This window comes from Microtus oregoni, unplaced genomic scaffold (assembly GCF_018167655.1).
Source record: "Microtus oregoni isolate MIOR12 unplaced genomic scaffold, Mior012 000007F_ref0000211, whole genome shotgun sequence".
In the NCBI taxonomy this organism is placed as follows: domain Eukaryota; kingdom Metazoa; phylum Chordata; class Mammalia; order Rodentia; family Cricetidae; genus Microtus; species Microtus oregoni.
In genome coordinates this window covers 50,909,193-50,924,815 of record NW_024543066.1, presented here as the reverse complement: position 1 = coordinate 50,924,815, position 15,623 = coordinate 50,909,193, and positions in this window count along the sequence as shown.

The following is a 15,623-nucleotide window of genomic DNA, read 5'->3' as shown; positions in this document are numbered from 1 at the left end:
CGAGGCCCATATACTATCTAGTCTCAGGTTATAGGCCACCAGAGCAATGTCAGGTATGAGTTCCATCTCTCATGAAGTGGGCCTTAGTTCCAATCAGAAAGTAGTTGATTATTTCCACAACATTTTGTACTACTATTGTACCAGTATATCACACAGGCAGGTCACCACTGTAGATCTATGGTTTTGCAGATGTATCTTTCTCTTCTGCTGGCATATAGAGTATCCTCTAGTATCGTGAAAAGTAGCCAGTAGGGGTCAAGGCTCTAGGTAGACACCAACTCAGCTTCTCTGTGTTCAGTGAGATATAGATGTGTTCTCTTCAGCAATAGGAGCTTATCATCAGTTTTTAGAGAGAAATCAATAGTCTTGCCAATAACCTGAGTTGTTTTGTGGGATTCTATGGGGCCCTTTTTGGCAAACAACTCAACTAGTTGTAATTCATTCCTACCACTGGAAGTTTCACTGAGTGGTGAACTATCTCTAGTTGGAGAATTCTCTCCCCATAATTTTCTGACTTCTTTTCAATTTTTTTCAAATACATATATGTTTTAGGAAGTTTCTACTGAAGTAAGTTTCCATGCGACTGTTCAGATGGCACTCAGGATTAGTTGTCCCTCCTGGTACTCCCCGCATCCCTCTCCTATTCCCTCTATTGCCTCTCCCTCCCCTTCTAATCCTCCCATTCTAGTTTTGCCCATGTCACTCCATAACTATAAATTCTATTTCCACTTCCCTGTGAGATCCTTGCCCCCTTAGTCACTTAATCTCTGTGGCTATAATTTTGCAGCATGCCTATCAAAGGCTCAAAAGCTAATATTCACATGTAAGAGAATACATACCATATTTGTGTTTTTAGATATGGGTTAAATCACTCAGAATGATTTTTTTTCTAGCTCCATCTATTTGTCAGCAAATTTCATTATTTTTTTCTTTTAACAGCTAAATAATATTCCATTATGCAAATGCACCGCATTTTCTTTGTTTATCCACTGACAAGCATCTAGGTAGCTTCCAATTTCTGGCTATTACAAATAGAGCAGCAACAAACACGAATGAGCAAATACTTCCATAGTAAGATGTACCATTTTGGAGATAAGCCCAAGATCTCGAGGTAGATCTATCTATTCACAACTTCTTTTTATTTATTTATTTATTATGTATCCAATAGTCTGTGTGTATGTTTGCAGGCCAGAAGAGGGCACCAGACCTCATTACAGATGGTTGTGAGCCACCATGTGGTTGCCGGGAATTGAACTCGGGACCTTTGGAAGAGCTGCCAATGCTCTTATAACCACTAAGCCACCTCTCCAGCCCTATTCACAACTTCTTAAGAAAATACCATACTGGTTTTCATGAAGGCCATACAAGTTTGCATGTTCTTCAGCAATGGATAAATCAAGTGTTCCCCTTCCCCACATCCTCACCAGCATGAGCTGTCATAGGTTTTATTTTATTTTATTGGTTTTTCCAGATAAGATTTCTCTGTTTAACAGCCTTGGCTGTCCTGGAACACACTCTGTAGACCAGGCTAGCCATGAACTCACAGAAATTCACCTGCCTCTCTCTCCTGAGAGCTGGAATTAAAGGTGTGAGCCACCATTGCCCAGCATGTTATTTGTTTTATTAATATTGGCCATTCTGAACAGGGTAAGATAAATCTCAAAGTAGTTTTAATTTTCATTTCCCTGTTAAGTAGGGAGGTTAAGTATTTCTTTTAAATGTTTTCCAACCATCTATGTTTCATCTACTAAGAATTCTTTTTAGTTCTGTACCCCATTTTTAAATTTGGGTTATTCGTTTTTCTGATGTTCACTTTTTTGAGTTCTCTAAATATTTTAGATATTAACCTGATATCAGATGTGTAGTTGGTAAAGAACTTCTTTTGTTCTGTATCCTGCCACTTTGGTGACTTTGCTTACAGAAGTTTTTGGTTTCATGAGGTCCCATTTATTAATTGATGATCTGTGTACCTGTGCTGTGGGTGTCCTGTTTGGAAAGTCTTTTCCTATTCCTGAGTAGGCTATTCCCTACTTTCTTTTGTATCTATCAAATTCAGACAAACTTGTGTTGAGGTCCTTGCTTTTTCTGGAATAAAGTTGTGTGCAGGGGTGACAACTATCAGTCTATTTGCATTCTTCTACATGCAACTGTCTAGTTTGACCAGCCATTTCTTGAAGATGCTGTCTTTTTTCCAGTGTTAATTTATGATTTCTTTGTCAAAGATCAAGTGTCCATTGGAGTATGTATCTATGTCTGGGTCTTCAATTTGATCCCATTGATCAATGTATCTGTTTTTACATCAATACCATGCTGTTTTTATGAGCTCACCTCCGTATTACACCTTGAGTTTGGAATGGTGATACCTCCTGGCTGTTTTTTTATTGTTCAGGGATGTTTTAGCTATACTGAATTATTTTGTGTGTCTATACAAAGCTGAAAAATTTTTTAATTTCTATGAAGAATTATGTTAGTATTTTGAGGGGGATTGCATTGACTGTAGATTTGTTTCAATAGAATGACTATTTTATTACATCAATTCTATCAATTCAAGAGCATGAGAGATCATTCCATCTTCTGATATCTTCTTTTTAGCTTCAATTTTGTCTTAAGTTTTTAATTATATGTCTTTCACTTTCTTGATTAGAATTACCCAAGGGTTTTCCCCCTGACAGTATTAAGAAAGGAATTCATTCCCTGATTTCTCTCTCAGCCTGTCACTGGCATACATGTACACATCGATTTACAAGTGATAATTTTGTATCCTGCTACTTTGCTAAAGTGTTTATCAGCTATAAAAATTTCCTGGTGAAGTTTTGAGGGTTATTTATGTATATAACCATATAATCTGCAAATAAAGATACTTTGACTTCTTCCTCTCCAATTTGTATCCTCTTGGCCCTCTTTAGTTAAATTATTGCTTATATTGTATTAACTTCTGCTCTAGTTAATACTTATATTGAATAGGTATGAAGAGAGTGGATATCCTTGTCTTGTCCCTGGTTTTAGTGGAAATGCTTGGATTCCCTCAGTTTAGATTGATGTTTTTCTATGGGCTTGTTGTAAGTTGCCTTTATTATGTTGAAGTATATCTCTTGTAGTCTATTCCATCTTTTATCATGAAGAGGTGTTGGATTATGTCAGTGGCCTTTTCTGCATCTAATGAGATAATCATATGGCTTTGGTCTTTTAGTTTGTTTATATGGTGGATTACATTTATTGATTTATATTGATTAATATATACCATTGTTGCATCTCAGGAATGAAGCAGACTTGATTTTGGTGGATAATTTTTTGATTTGTTCTTGGATTCAGTTTGCAAGTATTTTATTAATAGTGTTTGCATCTGTGTTCATAAGGGATATTGGTCTGTAATTTTCTTTCTTTGTTAGGTCTTTGTGTGGTTTAGATATCAGGGTAATTGTGCCCTCATAAAATTAAATAGGCAATGTTCTTCTGTTTCTATCTTGTTAAATCATTTGAGGAGTACAAGCACTAATTCCTCTGTGAAACATCAGATAGAATTCTGTGTGAATCCGTTTGGCTCCGTTTTCTTTTGGTTAGGAGAATTTTAACTTCAAACTCTATTTCACTAGGGTTTATGGGTTCATTTAATTAGCTTATATAATATTGATTTATCTTTAGTGGGTCTCATGTATCAATAAATTTATCCATATCTTTGAAGTTTTCCAGTTCGGTAGAGTACAGATTTTTTTAAAAGTATGTCATTAGGATTCTCTACCTTCGTTGGTGTCTGTTGTGATGTCCCCCTTTCATCTCAAATTTTGTTAGTTTTGGATCTTCTTTTTTCATGTTTTAGTTAATTTTGCTAAGGGTTTATCAATATTGTTGATTTTCTTAGTGAATCAGCTCTTTATTTTTTATTTGTTGTATTTTTTATTACTTTTAAAACAATCTTATTTTACATACCAATCCCACTTCCCTCTTCTCCAACTTTATGCTCCATCCACCCCTCAGAGAAGGTGAGGCCTCCCATAGGGAGTCAACAAAGCCTGTCACAAATTTAAGGCAGGACCCAGGCCCTCCCCCTGTGTCTAGGCTAAATAAGGTATCCCTCCATAGGGAATGGGCTCCAAAGAGTTCATGCAGGAGGTATAAATACTGGTTCAACTGCTAGTGACCCCACAAACTGCCCAAGCCACACAACTGTCACCCATAGTCAGAGGGCCTAAGTTCAGGTTCCCTAGATGTCAGTCCAGAGTCAACTGTTTCTGTGGGTTTTCCCATCATGGTCTTCGCCCCTTCACTTATAATATCACTCTTCCCTCTCTATGATTGGACTCCAAAAGAGTTTGGCCCAGTGCTTAGCTGTGGATCTCTGCATCTGCTTCCATCAGTTGCTGGATGAAGGTTTTATGATGACAATTAAGGAAGTCATTAATCTGATTACAGGGGAAGGGTATTTAAGGTACCCTCCCCACCATTACTTAGATTCTTAGCTGGGGTCATCCTTGTGCATTCCTCAGAATTTCCCTAAGGCCCGGTTTCTCACTAACCCCATAATGACTCCTTCTTTCAAGGTGAAAGACCTGGATAAATCCAGACCCCTCCCCCAAGCAGGAAGAGAATAACCAAAAATCTAAGCAGGAAGAGAAGAATCGGGAATCTAGGATTAGCCCATTCAGTGACTGTGTTTCAGGAACTAGCTGAAAATAAAGTTAGATTATAATCTTGAGAATAATCTTGAGAAACAGGGAGTTTCCCCCCTTGTGATTATCATTGGTATTTTTGGAATAATGTGTTTCAGGAACTAGCTGATTATGACCTTGAGTGATCTTGAGAGGCAGAGAGTTGTCCCCTTGTGATTTTCTATGACACTCTCCCTGCCCCTTTCAGATTATTGGGCTGTGGTTTCTTCCTATAAAAACCCCTTCTCCATGTCACTCGGGGTTGAATTCTTCCCCTGGGTGGGTTATGAGTCTCGGCCCCAGTGCACTGGTTCCCATCTCATCATTAAACCTCATGTGACTGCAGCAAGCCTGGTCTCTTGTGAGTTACTTGGGGAATAGTGTTATCCCGAGACTTGAGTCTCCCCAACACTGGGAGGTCTTTCAAAGGTATCTCTTTCCATGCTCTCCCTTTCCGTCCTTTACCCAACTCAGCCTTCCCAATCCCTCATATTCTCCTCCCTGCTCCCCTTCTCCCTTTCCATACCTCCCTACCAACCTACCCCCTCACCTCACATTGCCAATTTACTTAGGAGATCTTGTCTACTTCCCCACCCTGGGGGAATCGATGTATGTTTCTCTTAGGGGTCTCCTTATTTCTTGTCTTCTCTGGGGTTGTGGACTGTTGTGGTCTGGTAATCCTTTGCTTTATGTCTAATATCCACTTATAAGTGAGTACATAGCATGTTTGTCTTTCAAGTGCTTTTTGTTTCTATTTTATTGATTTCAGACCTGAGTTTGATTATGTCTTGCTATCTACTCCTTTCGGGTGTTATTTCTTCTTTATGCTCTAGAGCTTTCAGGTTTACCACTAAGTCGCTAATATGAAATCTCTCCATTGTTTTAATGTAGGCACCTAGTGTTATGAACTTGTGTAGGACCCAGCCATGACAAGCTTAATAGAGGCCTGAGTCTCCATAGTTTACAAACCTCAGGCAAGATCTGGTTCCAAGAAAGACCACAAACTGAGACCACCCAGGAACGGACCATCCCAAGGAAATTCTTAACATTCGAACCATTGTAGATAGGGATACCCATCGTTTTTTTCACCAGGACACCCCTAGACAAATGTCAGCCAATCAGGTGTCCTGATCCTTTGAAATCCCTCACCCTCCACCTTTGCTACTATAAAAATCCAATCCTAGCTGAGCTGTGGGGGGGCTCTCCAATTACTCCAATACATTGGACACAGGGAGAGTCCGAGTTTGCATACTTGTGTAAGAATAAAGGCTCTTTGCTTTTATATACAGGACTTGGTCTCCTAGTTGATTTTGAAGGGACTCCATGATCTAGGCATAACACTTGCCTATTAGAACTGTTATGCCCAAATCCATGGTTCCCCACAAAAACAAAAAAAAAAGAAACCAAGTTCCATATGTAAAAGCAAAGAGCCTTTATTTTAATCAAGTTTGCAAACTCAGTCTCTCCGCATGTCCAACATATTGGAATATCCCCCAAGCTCAATTAGAATTGGGTTTTTATAGTAGTAAAGGTGGGGGGTGTCCTGGTGAAGTGCTGGCAGGCGTTTCTATTTACAGTGCTTGGAATGCCAGGAATTTCCGTTGAATGGTCTGCTCTTGGGTGGGGGTCCGGTAATCTAGACCTGCCAGGCATTGTCTCAGGGTAAACTATTGAGACTCTAAGCTCCATTTTAATTTATCGATGGCCAGAGTCCCAGGTGATAATGGTTGGAGAAAGTAAAGAACTTTCTTTCTGCCCAGACTTAGATTATCATGGCTGGTTCTCAAAGAACCATCTTCATTATGTCCCATAAGTTCTAATACGTTGTATTTTCATTTTCATTCAATTCTTTTAAAAATATTTAATTTCCTTCTTGATTTCTGTCTGGACCCATTTTCATTCAGAAGGGAGTTGTTCTATTTCCATGAGTTTGTATGATATCTGTTTTTATTGATATTCAGCTTTAATAACATGGTGACCAGATAGTATTCAGTGTGTTATTTCGATTTTCTTATTTCTGTTGAGAGGTTTGTGTCAACAGGATGTGGTCAGTTTTGAAAGAAGTTTCGAAAGCTGCTAAGATGAAAGTACATTCTTTTTTATTTGGGTGAACTGTTCTATTGATGTCTGCCAGTTCCATTCGATCTATGATATTATCTAACCTCAAAATTTCTCTATTTTGTTTTTGTCTGTTTGACCACCTGTCTATTGGCTAAAGAAGGGTATTGTAGTCACCCATTATCACTATGTGAGGGTCTACATACAGTTATAGCTGTAGTAATGTTTCTTTTATGAATTTGGGTGGCCTGTTGTTTGGTACATAGATGTTAAACAGATATTCAATCTGTTAGTTTCTTTTTTAATTGAGGAATTGATACTACTAATATTGAGTGTTATCAATGAGCAGGGTTTTTTTGATTCCCGTTATTTTATTGTGTGAGTTCCCACTTTTGACTCACTGTTCTGGGATTATTTATTCTTTTTTTTTTTTTTTTTTTTTTTTTTTTTTGGTGGGGCATGCACTTAACCATTTAACTCTTCAGGTTGAAGTTTCTTTCTAGTGCCTTCTCTAGAGTTGGATTTCTAGATAGAAACTGTTTAAATTTGATTTTATCTCAGAGTGTTTTTCTTTGTCTGTTATGATCAATAGGTTTGATGGGTATATTTGTCTGTGCTAGCATCTTTGATCCATTAGAGTTTGTAGAATATCTGTCTGGGCCCTTATGGCTTTTAGAATCTCCATTGAAAAAGCAGGTGGTGTTCTAATAGTCTGTCTTTATACATTACTTGGTCTTTTTCTCTTGCAGCTTTTAATATTCTTTCTTTGTTCTGTATATTTTTTGATTATTATGTATTGTAAGGGAATTTCTTTCTTGATACTATTTGGTGTTCCATATGTTTATTGTACTTTGATAGGAACCTTCTTCTTTAGTTGGGAATATTTTCTGTTATAAATTTGTAGGAAATATTTTCTGTACTTTTGACCTGAGTTTCTTCTCCTTCTTTTGTTTCTATTATTTATAGATTTGGTCTTTTTATAGTGTCCAAGATTTCTGGATATTTTGTGCCTGGAATTTTTATATTTACTCTTTTCTTTGACTGAAGTATCCATTTCTCCCCTTTTGTCATCAATGTCTGAGAGAGTTTCCTCTATGTCTTGTACTCTGTTGGTAAGACTTCTGAAAGTTTTATTTACTAAATTTGTTTTCAGTTTTATCTCAGTTTTGGTTTATTTCTACTTTCTTTTTTTTTTAAACTTTATTTAACTTTATTTTATGCACATTGGTATAACGATGTCAGATTCTCTGGAACTGAAGTTACAGACAGCTGTGAGCTGCCATGTGGGTGCTGGGAATTGAACCTGGGTCCTCTGGAGGAGCAGTCAGTGCTCTTAACCACTGGGCCATCTCACCAGCCCTATTTCTACTTTCATGTCTTGAACTGTTTCTCTTATTTCATTCCACTCTGTGTTTTCAAAAATTCCATTAACGGACTCACTCATGTCCCTTGAAGGTCCTTTGATAGGGAACCTCTGTCATACAATGGTCTTTAAGAGGTGGGACCAAGTTAGGGTGTCACCTTTTGGGTACCCAGAGAAAAATGCCAGGCCTCCCAGGGTTCTCTCTCTCTCTCTCTCTCTCTCTCTCTCTCTCTCTGTGTGTGTGTGTGTGTGTGTATGTGTGTGTGTGTAGTTCCCTCACAACTGTAGTTGGACTTCTTTTTTTTTTTTTTTTTTTTTTTTTTGGTTTTTCGAGACAGGGTTTCTCTGTAGCTTTGGAGCCTGTCCTGGAACTCCCTTGGTAGACCAGGCTGGTCTCGAACTCACAGAGATCCACCTGTCTCTGCCTCCCAAGTGCTGGGATTACAGGCGTGCGCCACCACCGCCCGGCTCTGTAGTTGGACTTCTTGTTCCTGTTTTGTGAGTTTGCCTCTTATAATAAAGAATATATAATTTGTTTATCTTGGAGTTAGCCTGGATTTCTTCAACCCACGTCATTCAACACACTTGGCATCAAATCGTGGGGCTTGGGGATTCGGATCCCTGTAGCTCCAGCCAGCCACCACCAGCCCCCCCCCCCCCCCCCCCCCATGGTGCATTTAGGTATTTGGGTCTTTCGACACTGACCCTTTTCTCCCGTGGCTTCAACCAGCCCCCGCCAGGCCCCGTATAACTCCCTGCCCTGCAGCTCTGAAGCAGCAGCAGCTGACCTCTGTGGCATCTCAGAGCTATTCTTGGTCCATTTTCCCTGGTGCACATACTGCTGCTGCCCAGCCAGGAATCTCCATGGAGCACACAGTCTGTGACTTGCAGTGAAGCAAAGCTCTGGCTTTTCTCTTTATCCTGGTCACCAACTCTCGAAATCACTTTTGATGGTAATAATAACTGATTTTAAGCATATTTTTCAGTATCTAAAGCACTAGAACCAATTTGAGCTGTTGAAGCAGCCACATGGCTAAAATTGTGACACCTACTGGCCAGTAGCAGTAATTACACCTACTCCAGCTCATTACAGGTGAGATTTATAAGGTCAAATTTATAATTTATAAAGTTAAGATGACAGATAATTTAATGATGCAAAGGTTCAACAGCTTTTTTACTTATATAATAGATAGTATTATGCAAGGCTTATGTGATTTCCCTTCTACATCCCTATATTTGATTCTAGGGATTAGCTTTGCCCTCCATATTCTCTCCTTAAAAAATAAGGCACTTTTAGAAATGATACAGTTTTTTACAAACTGATAATGAGCAGCTAAAAGGGAAAATCAGCCCTCTGGAGAAGGATGACCAATTTGTTGGACAAAACCCAGTCAATGACAGAGAGTACTGAGACATTGTCTGAGAGAATTTGTGCTGTTTAATGTATTAATCAGAATCTGTTGAACAGTTATGATAGACTGATAGGTTGATAGATTGATAGATAGAGTGTCTCTCCAGGAAGGTAATATGTATGTTATAAAAATTACGTCCAAGGATGAGATGTTATCTTTACTAGAAAGACTTCATACTTTGGAATCCTCAATGAGGACATTAGAACAGAACACAGGACAGGAGATTCAGACTTTACAAAAGGCAGTGGTAAAAAGATTTGAAAAGATTGAGGAATTTGTCAAAATTGATGAGCAGGAACAAAAGATACAAAGACAAAATTTAGCTTCATCAGTACGTACCACACTTTAGAATGGCTGACACAGAGTTCTCACTGCCTACCCAGTGATCTCCTTAGAAAGACCATCTGGCACCAAGTACCCTAACGTAGTCAAAGAATATACATGGGAACCCATATGTATGAGTGATATAAAAGAAATTAAACAAGCAATAGTTAATTATGGCCCACATTCACTGTTTGTTAGAAAAATGGTCAAAATGTTGGCTTCAAGCAATAAGAAACCCCCACAATATTGGTTTCAATTCATCACAGTGGTCCTAGAAAATAGACCGCAGTTTCTTTGAAATTGTTATAGGAGAGAAAAAACAAAAATTTTAGAACAGAGAAAAGCAAAAGGACTTGAATTTTCCCAAGATCAAATTCTGGGCAAAGGACATTACTCTGATCCTTGGGTTCAGGCTCTTTATGACCACAGGTGTATGTATCACAGCAATCTTAAATGCTTGGGACAGGATTCAGGAACTAGAAAAGAGAATGCAATCATATATTAGGGTTAAACAGGGTCAGAGAGAACCCATTTGTGACTTTTTACAAAGATTAACTAAGGCTCTACAAATAGGAGTAACAGACCCAGAAGCAAGATGTGTACTCATTGAATCTTTGGCTTTTGAAAATGCCAACTTATAATGCAAAAAATATTCTTAGGCCTTTAAAGATCAGATCAGCACCAATAGATTAATGGATCTTACATACAATGAGTGTTGAGACATTTGACTATAGTACTGAAGCTTGAGTAGGAGAAACAATTTCCATTGGTATGAGGAGACACCAAAATGCCAAATGTTTTAATTGTGGTAGAATAGGACATCTGAGAAGGGATTGTAGACAAAGAATTCTTAGGTATAATATCTCCTCTGGGAATGGCAAGAATAGGAGGACTCAGCCTTCCTATGTATATAGAAGGTGTGGCAAATGTCAAATTGGATCAATGAATGTAGGTCAACAAAAGACAGACAAGGCAACCTGAAACCACTGGAAAACTCCTTGTGGGGCCTCTCTCAGGTCACCATGTCAAATGTGGTCCAATCATTCCTAGTTACTGTGGAGAACATGTCTCACCAGGAAAATTTAAAAATCCAGTGCCTACTATTGTTAGAAGCCAATTTCCTCCTAAAATCATTACAGGAACCATCACCCTGGGGAGTCCGCAGAGAACCCCACACCCTTAATTGTGTTAGGAATAGTTCTATTGACAGAGCCTACCCCACACCCAAATTGGCTGTTAGTGGAGAGATATCTGTTAGCGGAACCCACCCCACATTCCAAACTATCTAAAGATTTAGGTGTGTCAACTCGTGACTTCTTGGCCTACAGTGACCTGACCGAAGATAACCTCCTGCCTACATGACCAACTCGGACCTTGTGACCAACGTGAACCACGCGGCAAGAGCCCAGGCCCCTGTGCCCATCCCCCAACTCTTTACACTATAAAAGTTGTACCCCGTCTCTAATAAACGGAGGCTCTGACAAACTTAGCATGGCCTCCTTCCTGTCTCCTAGCTCATATCTTACAGGTAGTGCCTCTCCGGGACCCTGGAATAACTGACTGCCAGGTGGGTTACAACCCCTAGACTGAGTAGCCCACCCCAAGGCAATCAACAGGATTAAATTTTTAATAACTAATTTCCTGAGTTCTTCATATATTTTTGGAATGGATTTATGATAAGTAAAGATCTTTCCCCACTATGTAGCCTTGTTATACAAAAGTTTCTCAGTTCAGGAGATTTATGGTTTCTCCAAATGTTTGTGCCACTGAGGCTGTGTTTGAGACGTGGCAAAGTGTGCTTCAAAAATTTTTCTCTGTGAGGTTCAACATAATTTTTATATGCTAAGGCCTTTGGCTCATTTAAACTTAAGTTTTGTACATGGAGATGGATGTAGATCTATTTTCATTCTTCTACATGTTGGTGTCTAATGAGGCCAGCATTATTAGTAAAAATGCTTCCTTTTTCCATTTTCCTATCTGCAAGGCAGACTTAAAACTTAGGAGGATAGCTTACAAACTTTTAATTAGATATACAATGGTTAAAGCTCTAGTTATAATATTCTTATGGGAGACCTTGAGCCACTAAGGTAAAATTCTTACAAAAAAACAGTTTCCAATAGAGAGCTTAAAGAAAGCTGCCTAACAGGTACTCAAGCAGGTAAAATATAAATCAACAGGTAAAGTATACAATAATCAACAAATACAGTATATTAATTATAATTCAGCTATGGAAAGTGTATATATTAAATGTAAAACTTATTCTACAACAGTTTTATAAAAAATGCTGTTTATGGCTAAACCTTCTCAGCTTTGCCAGTTAAGATATTAAACTCTTAATTTAAAACAGTAGCCTGTCTGATACAAAAGGCAGGATAAAAGCCGGAAAATGGTTTGACAAAATGTTGACTATGATCAATGTTTCTTATACTAAACAATAGATTCATTGATAGTTTTAAGATTGATTCCTGGACAATTGCCTTTGCTCGATTCAAAGGCCAAAAAACAATAATCTTTTCCCAGATCATTGCTACAATTCACACAACTGTATTTTGCTAATGTTATAGCAAAAAAAAATCCCTTAAAGGATTTTATGCTAAATTTTACAAATGGCTCTTCCAATGGAAGAAGTGCATATATGGTTAAAAATAAAAAAAAAAAATGTGAAGCTTAACAAGGCTCCTTGAAAGCAACTCATAAAAAGTTGCAAGCAGATCCTGATGCAAACGGATCTGGCGTGATAACACCAAGCTAACCTTTGCTAGGGCAAGATGGAAAAGTCCTTGCAATACATTATGAAAAAACCTGACCTATGTATATTTGGGGTCGAGGATATGTTTATGCTTTTTTCACAGAAAGAAAATAAAAGCTGGATCTGATGTCGAGGCTGCAGATGCCCACAGAGGAGTTCCAGAGGCGACTGGGGAGAGGTCCTTGGTCCAGCCTTTCCTGCCCCAAGGAGAGGAGTGCCTGAGAACAGAAGCTGCTAGGCCACTCTGCAGGGTGTTGTTCTGCCCCTAGAGAGTCCAGGGAGACCCGCCTGAGATAAGTGCCAGGATGTGCTTCAGATAGCTGAATCCAGCTCACCTCACTCAGGAATCCCACCTGCCCTGAAGCACAAATGCTAAGCTGCTTCTGATGCCGACTAAACATCTGACAGTTTTAATCTTTGGGACACAAAACTCATTTTAATTAAAATACTAACCTCTCTTCACTTAAGAAGGGGAAAGATTGGGGTTCCTGTCACTGTTGTTCAGAGACTGGAACTGGTGGTATTTGATGACAACAATGTGTGTCATTATACTCTTACTACAATTGATCTAATGATTCTTATAACTGCTTATAGATGTTGGGAAAGGATTGACACACGCTGTAAAGTGTTTGGGTTTAATGCATATGTTAAAAATTTTAGATTTAGATCCCTTTTACACTGCCCTAATTGTTGGCAGGCAACACACGTAATTTTATGTGGAGTAGGCATTTAGGAAGGAGATATATCAAAGGCCAGACTAAAAGGTGAATACTGGGTTTGGAAAACGCCCTTTCTTCTTGTCTGGAAGATGGAGGGAGTTATTGGTGCCCAAAATTATATCATTATATTTTGTTTGAGGGGCTCCTCACAGCCTTTTCATTAATGATAGACACAGGGGCCCAATGACAGGAGATATTGTGGAGCCCTCGCCTGAACAGCACACCATACAGAGGTTGTAAAAACCGGCTCAACAATGGCATGGTGCCAGGCACGAGGAGTGCCCTCCACATAGCCTAAGACAGGGCGCCCTGTGATCTGTTTACTTTAAATCTCGCTAGATACCTTTCATTTGAGGAGCTCCAAGGACGGGTGACTTGTGGCAGGAAATCCCCCCAACCTAAGACAGGATACTGGGAATCCTAGGACGGGTAAGGGGGGTAAAGACCTGGTCCCCACTCGACCTAAGAATCATAAGGCACCCCTCTGTTCCCAGGAGATGTAAATTGCTTCACCATTCGAGAGAAGGGTCTCTCCTTGTCCCAGTCCCTTCTCCTTTAGATCTGACACCATGGTTGGACTCTGACCTGATGCCCTCCACTTAATAGCTGCCTATCTTTATAAAAGAAAGGGGGATCTGTTAGGAGCCAATTTCCTCCTAAAATCGTTACAGGAACCATCACCCTGGGGAGTCTGCAGAGAACCCCACACCCTTAATTGTGTTAGGAATAGTTCTATTGACAGAGCCTACCCCACACCCAAATTGGCTGTTAGTGGAGAGATATCTATTAGCGGAACCCACCCCACATTCCAAACTATCTAAAGATTTAGGTGTGTCAACTCGTGACTTCTTGGCCTACAGTGACCTGACCGAAGATAACCTCCTGCCTACATGACCAACTCGGACCATGTGACCAACGTGAACCACGCGGCAAGAGCCCAGGCCCCTGTGCCCATCCCCCAACTCTTTACACTATAAAAGTTGTACCCCGTCTCTAATAAACGGAGGCTCTGACAAACTTAGCATGGCCTCCTTCCTGTCTCCTAGCTCATATCTTACAGGTAGTGCCTCTCTGGGACCCTGGAATAACTGACTGCCGGGTGGGTTACAACTCCTAGACTGAGTAGCCCACCCCAAGGCAATCAACATACTATAAAAAAACTTACTAATCTGGAGGATGGTTTAGTCTAGCCATTTCTGATGCAAGACTCAGACTCTTTTTTTAAAGATTTATTTATTTATTTATTGTCTATATAGTGTTTTGTATGTATGTATGCTTGCAGGCCAGAAGAGGGCACCAGATCTCATTACAGATGGCTGTGAGCCACCATGTGGTTGCTGGGAATTGAACTCAGGACCTCTGGAAGAGCAGTCAGTGCTCTTAACCTCTGAGCCATCTCTCCAGCCCAAGACTTAGACTTTAGAATAGAATGTTTATTAAAACATTTAGTGCCGGGTAGTGGTGGCGCACGCCTTTAATCCCAGCACTCGGGAGGCAGAGGCAGGCGGATCTCTGTGAGTTCGAGACCAGCCTGGTCTACAAGAGCTAGTTCCAGGACAGGCTCCAAAATCACAGAGAAACCCTGTCTCAAAAAACCAAAAAAAAAAATTAGCATGCATTCCTTGCTTAATATTGTTTATGTTGGTTATAATTCTAATTTTATATTTGATATCTGTTCTTATTGTATATAGTTTTGTATTGGGTTTTGGAACTCTCATATTTAGACAAAAGGGAGAGGTGATGGGGAATCTCTGTCAGCCAATGGTCTTTAAGAGGTGGGACTAGGTTAGGGTATGACCTTTTGGTACCTGAAGAAAAAATGCTGGGCCACTCAGGGTTCTCTCTCTCTCTCTCTCTCTCTCTCTCTCTCTCTCTCTCTCTCTCTGCGGTTCCAGCCTATATTTCTACATGGTATGGTGACCAGACTCTCAGGCCATAGTTTGTACCTGCCACATAGGAGGTGGTCACCTAGCCTTCCACACTAACAAAAAGGGTCAGGATATGGTAATATTGTTCTGCTTCTTCTTTGTAATTATGGAGATCACCTGGGAAGAGGTGTTAATCCAGGCAGAGCAGCCATAATTGCAGAAGTGACTTTAGTCCGGCTACCCGGGAAAGAGAATGCTAATGAATTTCCCCCTCAGTTTACATTTTGGTCTAAAAGTTGTTTGGAGAATAAACACAGGTAATTTTCAGGATGTGAACTCAGGATTTTATGAAGGATCACTGAGAATCTGTCTCCTGATCAAGCTATGTGAGTTGTGTCTTTAATTCCCTCACCTCCCCTCTGGTCCAGAGAAATAACTTATGGTCTGGGCTGGCACTGGACCCCAACAACTGAGGTTGGACTTT